Below are 17764 nucleotides of genomic sequence, written 5' to 3' on the forward strand. Positions count from 1 at the left end.
GCTTCAACGATTTCCACCCTTGTGCCGGTCTTTTTATCTGAGGGTAACTCCTACACCGCACGTCCTCAACTATTTGTCCTGTCTGTTTATTTTAATCTCTGCCTTCTTCTACAATTTCTGCACCTACAGCTCCCTCTAGCTCAATGGAAGTATTTCACTGATTTCTTAACTATATGTCCTGCCATCCTGTGTCTTCTTTTAGTGTTTTCCATATATCCCTTGCCACGTTTTTTATGTTAATAGTCCTCTTAATTTGCAACATACTTCAGTAAGAGCACGTCTCCAATGGTTAAAATTTTTTCTTCTCCTGTTTCGCTACAATCCATTAATCGCCTCTACACAACGCTTTGCTCCAAACGTGCATTCTCAGAAATTTCTTTGTCGTATTAAAGTCTGTATCCGATCGGTGTGCACACCTTTAGGCGAAGAATGCCGTGTTTGCCTGTGGTGGCCTGCTTCTGGTATCCTTCTTTCTGCAATGCGCACGTTTTCGGTAAGTCAGCGTAAACAAATAGAGGAGAGAAGGACGGTGTAGCGTTCCGTCCAAGACGAGATGATCTAGACGGAGCACAAGCTACCGAGCTGTGAGAAGTAAAGAAGGAAGTTTGGGGTGTAAGACTGTGTCGACAATCGGATGAAGGGACGCAGTGAGAGGTTGGCAGGACCCATGCCTTCCCAATAAGTCTCGGCCCTTCGTGCCTCGCGGGACTCGTACTCTCTGTCTAGAGCAGATCGCTTCGCACTGAACATATCATCCGACGCTGTTGCAGTTACTGTGAATAGAAACAGAAAGAAAATGCTGCTTCAGGAAAGTTACGTTTTCGGATTCCAAAAATTGTTGAAATGTAGTTCAGCGCTAAGGACGCGCAACATTAAAGAGTGCAAAAGTTTTACTAAAACTGCCTCCATTGCAGACATCTGAGGGTCAGGACGACCACAGCCTTGCAGTTCGTGATCTGAAAGGGAAAACTAAGGAATATATATGTTAGAGACCATAAAGGCTTATATATAACCAGCTAAAAGCACAACACATGGGGAAGATAATCATTAAAAATGTCGACAGCTTTCTATTCACAAAGCTAGGCGCAAAATGCTATCGAAATTACCTTCAAGAATTGAGGAGGTGCACGTTGTTCTGAACGCAGTAAGTGTGAAAAATGCAAATGGGCCGGATTTGGTGTTGCACAATGATGCTGATAAGAACGTTGTAATATTCTATAAAGCTGAAAACTTATTACTCAGTGTCATATCATATACACTCCTGGAAATGGAAAAAAGAGCACATTGACACCGGTGTGTCAGACCCACCATACTTGCTCCGGACACTGCGAGACGGCTGTACAAGCAATGATCACACGCACGGCACAGCGGACACACCAGGAACCGCGGTGTTGGCCGTCGAATGGCGCTAGCTGCGCAGCATTTGTGCACCGCCGCCGTCAGTGTCAGCCAGTTTGCCGTGGCATACGGAGCTCCATCGCAGTCTTTAACACTGGTAGCATGCCGCGACAGCGTGGACGTGAACCGTATATGCAGTTGACGGACTTTGAGCGAGGGCGTATAGTGGGCATGCGGGAGGCCGGGTGGACGTACCGCCGAATTGCTCAACACGTGGGGCGTGAGGTCTCCACAGTACATCGATGTTGTCGCCAGTGGTCGGCGGAAGGTGCACGTGCCCGTCGACCTGGGACCGGACCGCAGCGACGCACGGATGCACGCCAAGACCGTAGGATCCTACGCAGTGCCGTAGGGGACCGCACCGCCACTTCCCAGCAAATTAGGGACACTGTTTCTCCTGGGTTATCGGCGAGGACCATTCGCAACCGTCTCCATGAAGCTGGGCTACGGTCCCGCACACCGTTAGGCCGTCTTCCGCTCACGCCCCAACATCGTGCAGCCCGCCTCCAGTGGTGTCGCGACAGGCGTGAATGGAGGGACGAATGGAGACGTGTCGTCTTCAGCGATGAGAGTCGCTTCTGCCTTGGTGCCAATGATGGTCGTATGCGTGTTTGGCGCCGTGCAGGTGAGCGCCACAATCAGGACTGCATACGACCGAGGCACACAGGGCCAACACCCGGCATCATGGTGTGGGGAGCGATCTCCTACACTGGCCGTACACCACTGGTGATCGTCGAGGGGACACTGAATAGTGCACGGTACATCCAAACCGTCATCGAACCCATCGTTCTACCATTCCTAGACCGGCAAGGGAACTTGCTGTTCCAACAGGACAATGCACGTCCGCATGTATCCCGTGCCACCCAACGTGCTCTAGAAGGTGTAAGTCAACTACCCTGGCCAGCAAGATCTCCGGATCTGTCCCCCATTGAGCATGTTTGGGACTGGATGAAGCGTCGTCTCACGCGGTCTGCACGTCCAGCACGAACGCTGGTCCAACTGAGGCGCCAGGTGGAAATGGCATGGCAAGCCGTTCCACAGACTACATCCAGCATCTCTACGATCGTCTCCATGGGAGAATAGCAGCCTGCATTGCTGCGAAAGGTGGATATACACTGTACTAGTGCCGACATTGTGCATGCTCTGTTGGCTGTGTCTATGTGCCTGTGGTTCTGTCAGTGTGATCATGTGATGTATCTGACCCCAGGAATGTGTCAATAAAGTTTCCCCTTCCTGGGACAATGAATTCACGGTGTTCTTATTTCAATTTCCAGGAGTGTATGTTGATGGATCTTTTAAATCACAAAGTTTTTTGTCGGCTATTTACGATCCATGAGACTGTTGTTGCACATTATATTCCAATTCCCTCCAGGGTTTCCCCCTTGTACTACCGAAGCATCTCGGTAACACGCCCGTGTTGTTCGAACCTACCAGTGACTGATATAGCAACCCGCCTCTTAATCGCCTCGATGTCCTGCTTCAATCCTACCTGATACGGATCCGAAACACTCGAGGAATACTCAAGAACAGGTCGCACCAGCGTCCCATATGCGGTCTCCTTTACGGGTGAACCACACTTCCCTAAAATTCTCCGAACAGACCTTCCCTACCACAGTTCTCACACGCTCTTTCCATTTCATATCCCTTTGCAACGTTACGCCCAGATATTTAAACGACTTGACTGTATCAAGGAGGACACTACTACTACTGTATCCAAACATTACAGGTTTGTTCTTCCCACTCACCTGCATTAACTTAAAATTTTGTACATTTAGAGCTAACTCCTATTCATCACACCAACTACAAATTTTGTCTAGGTCGTCTTGTATATTCCTACAGTCGTTCAACTTCAGCACCTAACCGTACACCATAGCATAATTAGCAAAAAATCGCTTATTGCTGCTCACCCAGTCCGCCAAATCATCTGTGTGTATACAGAACAAGAGCCGCCCTGTCACACTTCTCTGGGGCCACACCTGATGATACCCTTGCCTCTGATGAACTCTCGCTGTCGAGGACAACATACTGGGTTCCATTACTTAGGAAGTCTACGAGCCACTCACATACCTGTGAACTTGTTCCATATGCTCCTACCTTCGTTAACTGCCTGCAATGGGGCGCCATCTCAAATGCCCGGAAAAGAAGGGAGAACCGATAGAGGTACTCAAAGTACCCTCCGCCATACACCGTCAGGTGGCTTGAGGAGTATGGACGTAGATGTAGAATCTAGAAATATGGGATCTGTCTGTTGCCCTTCACCCATAGTTCGCAGTATACAATGTGAGAAAAGGACAATATCGCACGAGCCATGCTTTCTAAAACGATGCTGATTCGTGGACATAAGCTTTACAACGTCAAGAGAGTTTATTATGTTCGAACTGTTGAAGTATTCTGTATCAAACCGAAGTTAGGAATATTGGTCTGTAATTTTGCAGGTCCGTTCTTTTACACTTCTTATATACTGCGCCTTCTTTCCAGTCGCTTGGGACTCTGTGCTGGGCGAGTGATTCACGATAAACGCAGGCTGGGTAAGGGGCCAACGACGTAGGACCTGGTCATTTATTTGCTTTCAGATCTTTCAGTCGTTTCACTACACCACTGATCTTTATTACTATGTTGTCCATACGAGAGTCTGTCCGATGGTGAAACGACGGTATGTTTGTTCGGTTCTCCTGTGAGAGCGATTTCTTCCTGAACGTGAAATTTAAAACTTCGGCTTTTGATTTATTATCTTCAACTGCCACACCACATTGGTCAAGATTCCCGTATTAGACACGGCCAGGTGTTGTGTCTCCATATTTTTGCCCGCGCGCTGTATGTGCCCGCGGTTTGTAGTGTGCTTGAGAAACGACCTGCAGGAAGACGGCCAGGCAGCCTTTCGAGACATCCGGGAGTCCGGCTGCAGCTGCAGCTGGTGCCTGCGGACTTTTGCCGTTCAGTCACGTCGGCGCACCGCTCGCGGTCCTCACCGTAATTTTAAGGCTGCGGCGTCCAACGGCGGCCATTACGCCGAACGCCGTTTTGCTGAAAAGCTGTCTCCGATTTGGCGACGCGTTTACGACTCCCCGGAGCGGCCTTTGGCTGCTGACGGCCAGTAATTACCCATCGGGCGCTGCTGTCTGTTGCCTCCCTGTCGCATTCTGGTGACCGGACTTTCTCCGTCTGGTGCTGACCGTGACGGCTGCCCGCAGGGAGAGCGCACTTGCTGGGGAGACCGTGCTTTAGCGTCTTGTGAATGCTTCCATCTTCCGCCCATGTAGTGTCCTATCTTCCGATGTGTCTAAAGTCTAAGTTTAGCAGGTAACATCTTCTCTGGCTACAAATAAGGTCAGCGTACAATGGAAGATTTTGCTTGGATCAAATGTACTGAGTCGAGATGAGGCTAATCCGATGGATATCAAAAATGAATCTGGAAACATTCATTCATCCCTCAAACTTCATCGTAAATACCTGACGAGCAAGAAGAGGAGAAACCAACGCCCTTCCGCAGTGGTAACACCGGTTCCCGTCAGATCACCGAAGTTAAGCGCTGTCGGGCTGGGCCAGCACTTGGATGGGTGACCATCCTGTTCGCAGAACGCTGTTGGCAAGCGGGGTGCACTCAGCCCCTGTGAAGCAAAACTGAGGAGCTACTTGATTGAGAAGTAGCGGCTCCGGTCTCGGAGAGCGGTATGCTGATCACATGCCCCTCCATATCGGCATGCAGTGACGCATGTGGGCTGAGGTCGAAACCGTTGGGCCTTCCAAGACCTGTTCGGACGGAAATAGAAGAGGAGAGGTGGTGGCGTAAAATTCTTGGTTATCCTGCGGTATTATACCCTACGCTTCGACTTAATTAACAGTTCCTGGCTCTTTAATGCCTTGGCCAACTGTGCCTGCCCCTCGCTGAGACAGTGGAAGCTGAGACCGCAAGATCGATGTCACTCTGCTACTCGTCAGCAAGCAATCCTTCGAACATACGATCAAGAAAGCTGGAACCGTGAACGGCATGTACCTCAGCAACATAAGGGCACACACTCCGCCGCCTTACACCACCTATCTCTGAGCACTATGGGACTTAACATCTATGGTCATCAGTCCCCTAGAACTTAGAATTACTTAAACCTAACTAACCTAAGGACATCACACACATCCATGCCCGAGGCAGGATTCGAACCTGCGACCGTAGCAGCAGCGCAGTTCCGGACTGGAGCGCCTAGAACCGCTCGGCCTAACCGGCCGGCGACCGACCCTAGTACAAGATCAAGACAACTGGCCCACCATCTTGGTGAAAGCATAAGTACAATTATCTATATCCTGCATGACAGCCGTTACTAGCCTTATCACCTGCAATCCCATGGAGGCCACTCTGAACGTCTACTGTGTCATGGACGCGATACAGCTCTGTACTGTGTTTCCGGATAATTTGTTGTCGTTGTGCGCACACCGTCCATTTTCGGACACATGTTCATATAACCTTTTTTCCTCCATTTCCATTCAGGAATCCGTCCCTGCGGTTTGTCAGTTTTATTAATGTTCACAGACGTATAAAGTATTTTTATATAATAGTAATATTACATTCAATAATTGCTGTTCTGATACGTATACAGTTTCAGAAGTATCTGTATTTATCGTGCAACTGATTTAACAGCTGTAATACCGAAAAACGCGAACAACTCTGACAAAGTCATAATTTAGAGCATGTACATTAGAATCGAAATGTGCACTCATTATTGTCAGTATCTCACTTAGGGCGTCAGTCGTGAACACAGCTCTATACACTATGGGTATACACGCTGATAAATGGGGAGGGGGACGCTGTTTTTTTCAGTCGTTTCCGCCAACATTCGGGAAAGTCACTCTCCCTGTTATTTCTTCTTAATAGAGGATCTCTTCTTGCTTCTCTTGCTCAATTTTCTATATTCTCATGGATTCAGTATGTGGCCTTGGTAATTACCACTAGGCTAGTAGGTTAGCCTGTGAATGGGCGACTTTATCGGCCTGCAATGTTTGCTCCAGCCAGTAGACTAACCCTGCAACTGAAATGTCTTCTGCTAAATGAAATCTCGTATGGGATATCCCCCGAGTGGGTTCAGCCGTCAAGGACATTAGCCCCTTCTCTCGCGGGTATGTGGACGTTGTGTCGCACGCGTATTTGTGCAGTGTAGGTGAGAGTAACAGATGATGAGAGAAGGGAGTACCCGAGACCCACGAGAAAGGCACGTCTCGACACGTACGCCGCAACACGTGACACTACAGGTCTTACGAGGGCCAGCAGCCGCCTCTGGCGGGGAGCGAGTAACTGTTTAGGACGAGTTTAATAACTGACTGCATGCAAGCTCTCGAAAGCACGCGGCGGAGTTATGGCGTATAGTGGGTATATTTTCGCTGACATATCGATTTCCCGTGGGGCCTGTACGGAGTCGAGCGTTCGCGTTGTATGGTAGGCCTGCCGACTTTTGTGAAGACAAAAGATCGTTGTGGGGCCCGTATTTCTCGTGGTGCCGGCACACTGACAGCTCCTCTCGAATAGGGCTTAACGTTCCCATCAGACAGACAGATCACCATCAAGAGCGTCACATGTCTCACTTCATGCGACACTCGCAGAGGTTTGGAATTTAACCCAGGATGGGGAACTTGGCGCCACAAACTCTCCTCGCAGCTACCGCCAGTGACTCGGGAGGGGTTGCGAGCCCACGATGCCCTCCACGCGTACATGTCTCGGCATGTGACACCGTCGTTGGCGGCGGCCCGTCGCCAGGACGGGCGCGTTAATTTGAACGGCCCTGTGGGAGTCGCCTTTGTTCCTGCACCAGGTTCGACTCTTCTTGCTCTCGCTTCGATACGGACAACAGCAACACGGCACTCTTTTTTAACATTTACATTTCGTGGGCGGCAAATATCTTACATGTGGATGTTCGTCCTAGTCTCCATACTTCCTGCACCTATCGTTTCTCCCTGTTCCCTATGTAGCGCCGGCCAGAGTGGCCGAGGGGTTCTAGGCGCTACAGTCTGGAGCCGCGCGACCGCTGCGGTCGCAGGTTCGAATCCTTCCTCGGGCATGGATGTGTGTGATGTTCTTAGGTTAGTTAGGTTTAAGTAGTTCTAAGTTCTAGGGGACTGATGACTTCAGAAGTTAAGTCCCATCGTGCTCAGAGCCATTTGAACCGTATGTAGCGAGCTTTTCTGTACTTCCCCGCTGCACAGTACAGTTGTAGGAAGTTAGCGTTTGCGTGGGACGAGTTGCCTGATGCCCGTGCAGTCCTCTTCCGGTGTGTCACCCACGCATGCAGCCGGCCAGTAAGTAAAGTAGGTGAGTAGCGACGCCGGCGGCCGCCGAAACGTCTCGGCCGGCCAGCCAGCCGCTCTCGCGGAAGTGTCGCAACGCCCCACAGCGGCACGTGACGCCTAGCGGCGCATCCTGCGCGCCAAAAGCAGCCACGAAAGCCCGGGCCGCGTGGGCACCGCTACAGTACAACACTGTGCTTCTCCCTGGTTAGCCGGCAACCTTGCTCGGGTACAAGCAGGGAATGTTGCCAGGAAAAATAAACATGTAATAAACTTTTGGAAAAAATTACTGTTCGCGGGGAGAGACGTGCACGTAATGCTTTGTTTGACGCTGTCACGTAAAAGTTTTATACTGTTACCCCGTATCGGCCGAAAACGGCCATCGTTAAAAGTAGAAAAAGGAAGGAGTAATTTCCGTTTACTGCACTTAAATGGTTCTGTAGCTTTCAATATTTTCGTTAATAGTTCTGCAGTAGTTGTTCTCCACAAGTTTTACATTCTGACGAAAATTGTAGACGGTGATTACTTTCAGATCCTAATCCTTGTTAACTGTGACGCACATGACATCTGAGAATGAGAAGTTCATGTCTTAAACAAATGCTATTGTCATGGTTGTTTGGGGCTATTTTATATTTACATTTACAGATTTAATCAGGTGCGTGGTTCGATCCAGGTTCATCATCACAATCAGTAAGACGCTGCGAATAATTTCTGCCTCCTTATCGATACAACTTTCAACAGATTAAAAACGTTAGCACCTGGATAAGTAAAGAGTATTACAATAAAGAAAAACACCGTTTGCTACAACCTCTTACAGAAACCGTCGCATCGAGTACGTGATCCCGTAACGTGTCCGCGTTATCTGGCACAGCTATAGTTTGATTCGAATTAGTTGGCATATGACGTTTAATGTCCAAGATTTCGACGTTTTAGCGACAAGCTCTTTCAGCTCTTTGGTGCGATATAAATTCACCTTGAAGTCTCTTTCACCTACAAATATCAAATAAAATATCTTGGAGCGACGTGCGGTATGGAGCTCTAGCGTGTCTCTACAAAATCAAATATCTGTTGTTTATTTTAATTAAGGTCAGCGCTATGCATTATCTCTTTTCTTTTCAAAAGATGATATTTTTGTAACCGGGAAATAGCTTCAAGCTCATCATACCGTATCTAGAAACCTACTGTACTCCCGGAACTAGCACTTTTTCTTTTTTTTACGAAAATACATCGCTCGGCAAGCATCTTTCCGAAGTTGTATATCATCGCTCTACGTTTTACTCATACAAGCCACGGAAAACAGTATTTTTGCAATTTTGGTAAAGAAAAATCGTAACAAATGTGAAGTCTACAGTTTCCGTCTCCAACAGAAATCACATAAAATTCTGCAACTGACATATGGTATGAGTAGCGTCTCTAAGCGTGCTAAATGTTACGGCGGGAAGCCAGCGCAGGCACGCCAGTAGGGAACGATGGAGCAGACAGGGCTGTGAAGAAGACGTCAGCCAGCGGCACGCTGACCGACCCCTCTCCAGGATGACAACGCAATGGCAGCGGCCCATGCGTGAACGGGACATAAGCGCCGCGACCGAATGGGCGAGGACAGTCGAAGAGCAGCTTCAAGAGTAGGCACTCGTATAACAGCGACTTGGGAATCGTTTATACTGAAGAGGCTTGTTTATTTTGTCTGTCGCCCTTTGCTTGCGACGCATCTGTGTAACACAAAGTTAAGTATTGTATTTTTTTCATTTTGTAATAAAACTCTTTAATACGATTTGTTTCAATCGTTGTCCAGCGATATGAGAAAGCAGGTTTCCTAGACACCGCATATTTGACGACGACTATGCTGGATTTTACACTAGATATCTGTTCTTAATTTTGAATAAGACTAGAGCAATGTTTTTTTCACGACATTTCCGGATCCAGAAAGGTTTCCTGCACAACTGCCAGGTACAAAGCATTGCACAACGGAAGAAGCAACACAGTGGTAGCCGACAGTACCAATACTCATTACCAAATAATTTTGGATGCTGCGACTGCGAATTGTCACCTGTTTGCGACACCCAAAAATGTGTGCCTCACTGGGACTCGAACCCAAATCTCCCGGTTATAGCGAGCAGTGTCCTTGACCACTTTGGCTACCCGAGCACGCCTCCAGGACCGACCCAAACTTGCTCACAATCCTTATGGTCGTACAATTCGTGCCTCCCGTACAGCGAGGCAAACATTATAGCGTCGCTGTAGCCCGTCGAAGCATGTATATATCACTGATGGTTACGATATACAGTGTCTGTATCTTCACAATACAGTGTTCTTCAATGTCTAAAGGACATTGTACTGTAAGGATGCAGACACTATATAAACACAGAAAGTGACAATGGTCTGCAGCTGCCGCTGGTGTATCGCTGGCGGCTCAAGTCCGACCCGCTACCTGCAGTACATTGAGAAGAGATCCTGCAGTAAGGAGCAGGTATGGGCGGCCTACCGGTGCCACTTGTATCTCGTGTGAATGGTTGCAGCAGAATAAAAGGACTACCTCGCTGCCGCCTTTTCCATTAGCGCACACGTCAACACCTGCCACGTGCGTATCGAACTGCGCAACTCGCTAATGGGAAACACGGTGAGAGCCCGGGCGAGAAGGCTCCGCGGTCGCGGTGGCGGCCAGCTGAGACGTGACCCAGCTACGCTGCCAGGCCACCGAGGCGCGCAGCCTGTCCACAAACACGTTCGCCGTCCGCTGCTTGCGTGCCCCGCGCACTGTCCGACACTACAGTGTTGAAATCCTGAGTCTGCTGCAAAGGTTGACGCAGAAGTGCCTAATAGAACACTCGAATATACAGGATGCCCACGAAGTCCCGCTATTATTAAAAAAATCAAACTCGGACAGTTTAGAGACTAAGAAAGCGTTTATCACCTCTCGCAGTTTTTCCCCCTTGTCCTTTGTCGTAGATTTCACTCGGAGTGCATAAAAATGGCGACCAGGAGAAGGCGCATCTGCTATACAGGATCCATGTCTGAGACAACGGTACTGCGACACCAGTATGGGGCGGCACTAACGTCAAAACAAGCACAAATGGTTCAAATGGCTCTAAGCAATATGGGACTTAATATCTGTGGTCATTAGTCCCCTAGACTTAGAATTGCATAAGCCTAACTAACCTAAGGACATCACACACATCCATGCCCGAGGCAGGATTCGAACCTGCGACCGTCGTAGCCGCGCGGTTCGGGACTGAAGCGCCTAGAACCGCTCGGCCATATTGGCCGGCATTTATGATAAAAAGAGGACGTATATTTATTGCATACTGTCATACCCTCCACTGTAAGCATGCTGTATTTTTACAAAATCCTAATTTTTGAAAGTTGGATTTATTTGTATATGCATATTTCTAGGTAATAGGAGTTCTGAAGAAGGCCCATTTACATGGGTTGAAAGATAGGTCAAGAGCTTTTGACTACCACCTTCCGCAACTGGTGGCTGTTTTTATTACTTATACTGTATACACTGAGGAGCCAAAGAAACTGGTACATCTGCCTAATATCGTGTAGGGCCCCCGCGAGCACGCAGAAGTGGCGAAAGACGACGTGGCATTGACTCGACTAATGTCTGGAGGGAACTGACACCATGAATCCCGCATTGCTGTCCATAAATCCGTAACAGAACGAGGGGGTCCAGTCTCTTCTGGACAACATGTTGCAAGGCATGCCAGATATGCTCAATAATGTTCATGTCAGGTGAGCTTGGTGGCCAACGGAACTGTTTAATATAAGAAGAGTGTTCCTGGAGCCACTTTTTAGTAATTCTGGACGTGTGCGGTGTCGCATTGTCCTGCTGCAATTGCCCAAGTCCGTCGCAATGCACGCTGGACATGAATGGGTGCAGGAGATCGGACAGAATCTAGACGTATCGGGTGTCCCATATCACTCCAACTGCTCACGCCCCACGCCATTACAGAGCCTCCACCAGCTTGAACAGTCCCCTGTTGACATGCAGGGTCCATGGATTCATGAGGATGACTCCATATTGTTACAACTCCATCAGGTGGTTACAATTTGAAACGAGACTCCTCCGACCAGGCAACATTCCAGCCATCAACAGGCCTATATCGGTGTTGACGGGTCCAGGCGAGACCTAAAGCCTTTGTGTCAACGGTACACGAGTGGGCCTTCGGTTCCGAAAGCCCATAACGATGATGTTTCGTTGAATGATTCGTACGTTGACACTTGTTGATGGCCAAGCATTGAAATCTCCAGAAACTTAAGGAAGGGTTGCACTTCTGTGACGCTGAACGATTCTCTTCAGTCGTCGTTGGTCCCGTTCTTGGAAAATCTTTTTCAGGCCGCAGCGATGTCGGAGATTTGATGTTGTATCGGTTTCCTGATATTCACGATACACTCGTGAAATGGTCGTACGGGAAAATTCCCATTTCATCGCTACTTCTGAGATGGTGTGTCCCATCGCTCGTGCGCCGACTATAACACCACACTCAAACTCACTCAAATCTTGATAACCTGTCATTATAACAGCAGTAACCGATCTAACAACTGCGCCAGACACTTGTCTTATATAGGCGTTGTCGATCGCAGTGCCGTATTATGCCTGTTTACATATCTCTGTATTTGAATTCGCAAGCCTATACCAGTTTCTTTGGCGCTTCAGTGTATATAAACCTCGTGGTACGGTGGTTCTTCCTGGTCCGAAATTAATCCTACATCACGAAATTTGACTTACAGCAATTATTGTGGCGTGGCCCCTGCTCGCCAGCTTGCTGGCTGGAAACTCAGACGAGGCGTCAGCGTGGCCCAGCTCGGGCTGTAAACATTAGCCGAGGACCAACAAGGGAGTGGCCGCCGCGGCGCTCCCACGTGCACAATCACCACACGCTCGGTGCGACTCGGGAAAGGTCGGCCGAGCTAAGCAGCTCGGCGCCCAGTAAGCTGTGCCGCACGACGCAGAGCTCGGTGGTGGAGCGGCGCGCCGCAGCTGGAGAGACAGCAGCGTCTGTCCGAGGCTGCTCCCGGTCCTGCGGTCCTGCTCTTTACACCGCCACCGACAGAGGGGGGCACTCCGCTAAGGGAACAGCGACACTGATCAGGCAGAGCGACCCACATACCTCCTGGATAACTGCACGAAGACTACTGGAGAGAAATCTTTTTCACCGTTGTCATTGTCCCCGCAGTTCTGCGCAGTAGGATCAAAAGAGTATCCCGACACATGAGGGAGTGCGGTCAGCATAACGTCAGTTTATTTATCCCTGCATATGTGGTAGTTATTGTTGTAGTTGTTGTCCTCAGACTTCGGTATGGTGTGATGCAGCTCTCCACTGCAGTCTATCCTGTGCAAGCTTCCTGATTTCTGGGTAACTACTGCAGCCTACATCCACTTGAACCTGCTTACCGTGTGTGTGTATTGAACCGGGGACCTAGAAACGACGGAGAGGCTTCGTCCCGCCGCAGCCCTCAGTGGTTCACAACAGGCTACACCACTCCACTCATCGTCCCACAGCCTCCCCACACCGAACCCAGGGTTATTGTGCGGTTCAGAAACGCGGCATCTGCCTGGGAACCAGTGTCTATGGCCCTCTGAGTCTAGAGGACGAATAGCGCGAGCTGGGTTTCACACGATCGTCTTTTTCGAAACCCATGCTGATTCCTACAGAGTAGATTTCTAGTCTCCAGAGAAGTCATTATACTCGAAAATAATACGTGTTCCAAAATTCTACAACTGATCGACGTTACAGATATAGGTCTATAGTTCTGCACATCTGTTCGCCGGCCGCGGTGGCCGTGCGGTTCTAGGCTCTGCAGTCTGGAACCGCGGGACTGCTACGGTCGCAGGTTCGAATCCTGCCTCGGGCACGGATGTGTGTGATGTCCTTAGGTTAGTTAGGTTTAAGTAGTTCTAAGTTCTAGGGGACTGATGACCTAAGATGTTAAGTCCCATAGTGCTCAGAGCCATTTTTGAACATCTGTTCGACGTCCCTTCTTAAAAACGGGGATGACCTGTTCCCTTTTCGAATCCTTTGGAACGCTACGCTCTTCTAGAGACCTACGGTACACAACTGCAAAGAAGGGGCAAGTTCCTTCGCGTACACTGTGTAAAATCGAACTGCTATCCCATTAGGTCCAGCAGCCTTTCCTCTTTTGAACGATTTTAATTGTTTCTCTATCCCTCTGTCATCTATTTCGATATCTACCATTTTGTCATATGTGCGACAATCTAGAGAAGGAACTACAGTGCAATCTTCCTCTGTGGAAAAAGACATTTAGTATTTCGGCCTTTAGTCTGTCATCCTCTGTTTCAGTACCATTTTGGTCACAGAGTGTCTGGACATTTTGTTTTGATCCACCTACCGTTTTGACATAAGACCAAAATTTCTTAGGATTTTCTACCAAGTCAGTACATAGAACTTTACTTTCGAATTCATTGAACGCCTCTCGCATAGCCCTCCTCACACTACATTTCGCTTCGCGTAATTTTTGTTTGTCTGCAAGGCTTTGGCTATATTTATGCATTAGTCTTATGTATGCAAGTCTGAATACGAATAAATCATTTATAGTAGACCTGTACCTAAAGAAAACACGAGTCTAACATTTAAATTTATATCCAATGTTAACATATTTCTGTTTTTCACAAATGTTGTACTAACTACTGACACTTTGCTATTGCTTCTGGACTTCTGACGCAGCTGTTCTCTGCTGCACAAACAGCAGAACACATCCACTACTTCTGGCGTCTCATTTCGTAATCTAATTTTCTCAGCCTCATGTGATATCTGTTGACTAAATTCGGTCACCCTTATTTAACTTTTATTGCTCTTCATGTTATAACCTCTTTGCGAGATACTATCCATCCTCCTGAACTCATCTTCCAAAAGTTCATGGTTATGTGTTACACAACTACAGTGTTATCGGGAATGTTCAAAGTTTTTATTTCTTGGCCTCAACTTCAATTACATTTCCAGATTCCTCCTTGGTTTCGTTTACTGCCTCCTTAATGTAAAGACTGAATAAAAGCTTGGAGAAGCTACAACCCTATCTCACTGTCGTCTCAACTACAACTTCCTCTCGTGTCCTTCGACTCTTTTAATTGCTGTCTGGTTTCTATACGAGCTGTAAATAGTTTTTGGCTGTCCACATTATCCATTCTACGTTCAGAATTTCACAGAGCGTGTTCCAGTTAAGACTGTCAAACGCTTTCTCTGAATCTGGAAGTGCTATAGACGTAGGTTTGCCATCCTGTAGCCTATCTGCTAAAGTAGCTCGTTGGTTCACTATTGCTTCAGATCTTCCTACGTTTCTGCAGAACCCAATACAAGACACTTATAAAATTATAGAGACAAGTGCAGAAACGAACACGAGATTCATAACTGCAGTACAACTATAAAATTCACAAAACTACGTCAACATTACATGAGAACAGCGACTTTTATCGGACGGTAGCTATATACCTCTCAATGTACTTGCAAACCACGTTGGTCGTGGGCACGCAGGGGCAGCGACCAGTCTCCTGCTGCTTTCATTCGCCAATCGGCATACTTTAACCAGTCTTGCATAGTGACGAAGCACGCCTAGTTACGATGTTGTTGTGGTTAACATTGTACTTAGATACCTATTACAGAGTAAGCGTGGTAATTTTTTTACTATTTTTAATGTTTCAATAGTTTCAGAAAAATGTACGTTTTTTAAATATTGTGCTGCTTGTTTCCATAGATCGGATAGTGACTGCTGGTCAATCGAAACCCGTTATTATCTAGTTACTATTACACTGTACTGGGAGCAAGACCATTGCCTCAGTTGACGATGTCAGATTTACTAAGTACCGATGACACAGGGTTCTGCAGACCGCCCCAGCGCACACATCCTGCGCCAGCCCAGCTGGCATTTTGGGCTGCCGCGACTCTGTTCGGCCCGCGCTTCGGCGCCAGACGGCGGCGGAAATTGAGCGCCGGCGCGCTGGAACGAGCGCCGCGAATGCAGTCAAGCGGGCAACGAGGCGTTCGCAAGCGGCCCGCCGCTGCCGTGTCCAATCTACCGCTCCTCTCCATTTGCTCCGTTGTGAGGATGGGACTCGTGTGAAATCCGCGAAACTTTCCCTAACTGGCGAGAAATGAACGCAGTCTGCTCCTCCAGCAACTATATTTGACTGTATTAACCGGTAAGCGCTTTTTAGGCCGAATGCATTCTGAACACCTCTTGATGACAGTGTGTTGCTGTAACTCGAAACTCCTATTACGAAGTTTTCCCTTTTCGTTTCGCCTACCTTATGACGGATAATGGAATCATTTTTAGTTTATTTAGTTTCGTATTATTTACTTGCAATTTCACTCAGCCGTCTTTTGACGTCGTGATGTACCGTGTATCCCCCTGTCCCTTTCCACTCGATCGTGCGGTTTGCCACCCTCCTCCTCCTCCCCCCCCCCCCTTTCCTTTGCCTAACAGAATCTCTTGCCTTGCTTCCAATTGACATGAACGATTGCCGGCCGAAGTGGCCGCGCGGTTCTGGCGCTGCAGTCTGGAACCGCGAGACCGCTACGGTCGCAGGTTCGAATCCTGCCTCGGGCATGGATGTGTGTGATGTCCTTAGGTTAGTTAGGTTTAACTAGTTCTAAGTTCTAGGGGTCTAATGACCTCAGCAGTTGAGTCCCATAGTGCTCAGAGCCATTTGAACCATTTTTTTTGACATGAACGATTCTGCACGTTCTACACCATGTATTTTCTTGTTTACACTGCCACTCGGCGGCAGTAGGTCGAGGCACATGTAATTGAGTTTTGTTGAGACAAAGGCTCAAAAAATTATTCAAATGGCTCTGAGCACTATAGGATTTGACATCTGAGGTCATCAGTCCCCTTGAAACTTATAACTACTTAAACCTAACTGACCTAAGGACATCACACACATCCATGCCCGAGGCACGATTCGAACCTGCGACCGTAGCGGTCGCGCGGTTCCAGACTGCAGCGCCTAGAACCGGTCGACCACAGCGGCCGGCGAGACAAAGGCACCACGCCATCGTCACGTCAGTACCCCGTAATTATAATAGCTTTAAATTTAGTTGTGTCGGCCATCTGCCCGGCATGGTTGTTAGGAGAGGAGCGTGTAATGTTGTGCTGGCGACAGTTGTTGGTAATCCGATGTCTATGCACAGTAATTTTGCCTTAATTTTGTACTCCTACGATTGTGCGAGTTAGGTCTTTACTGCACAACTTCAGCCAAGAGTACACGGTAGTTTACTCCCTCTTTCACTGCTTCTCACGCATCTTTCTCTGCGAACGCTTTCAAGCAAATTATATCATCTCACTTATGTCACGCACAATTCTAATTCAAAAACGCATGCCTCTCAAAATTTTCCTTTCCGTCCACCGATTCCTTAGCTGAAAAATAGTCAGTTCAGGGTGGTCATCATCGACCCTGAAGCTTAATAGCTATCTGTAAAAGCCCGTAGCACCTACTCGTCTTTACGAAATTCTTATGTCGCGAATGCCACTCCAAAACCGTGCTATTGTCGCAAGTGATACGTGACGTAAGGTTGCCTGGTTCCCTCGCAACAAACTGTAGCAAAAGCTAAGCAGAAATACTCTTTTATAAAGTAAAATTAAGGAATATTGTCGTAATTTAATTGTCGCGCACAAGACGACTGGAGCTGATAAGCAACTGGAACAGCTGAAAGTGACGAAAGCTGCGGTGGCGCATGCATAACCCGTGTCAGACTGAGCACAGAATCTGCGGCTCAGTCAGCCCTCTTTTAATAATAATAATATACCGTAGATTCCTCGAACAGAAAACTGTTTCCGTTAATTCGAAGACAGTATAGGTCACATTCGTCTACAAGAGGGCAGCAGAAGTGATCCACGTATCTACAATATCTTTGACATCCAACTGATCTACAATCATAAAAGATATTCTGAGCTCACATGTAATGAGATATGTCGAAAAAAAGTTATCTCCTCCATGCCAACCAGCACCGATTCCGAAATATCGGTGGTAAGAAAGCCAACTCGCTCTTTCCTCCGACGACATTCTGAAAGCCATGGTTCAACGAAGTCAGAGAGATACGGTATGTCTTCATTTCCGAAACGCATTTTACTGCGTAGCATGAAA

At 48.0% G+C, this 17764-nt stretch overlaps 1 protein-coding gene across 1 annotated transcript in view; it reads right to left on the reverse strand.

Moving 5' to 3' along the window:
• The window catches only part of LOC126204373 (GAS2-like protein pickled eggs), an 832631-nt gene that overhangs the window by 676835 nt on the left and 138032 nt on the right, over positions 1–17764 (reverse strand). The gene's annotated exons all lie outside the window — the stretch shown is intronic.

This window comes from Schistocerca nitens, chromosome 9, assembly GCF_023898315.1.
Source record: "Schistocerca nitens isolate TAMUIC-IGC-003100 chromosome 9, iqSchNite1.1, whole genome shotgun sequence".
Taxonomy (NCBI): domain Eukaryota; kingdom Metazoa; phylum Arthropoda; class Insecta; order Orthoptera; family Acrididae; genus Schistocerca; species Schistocerca nitens.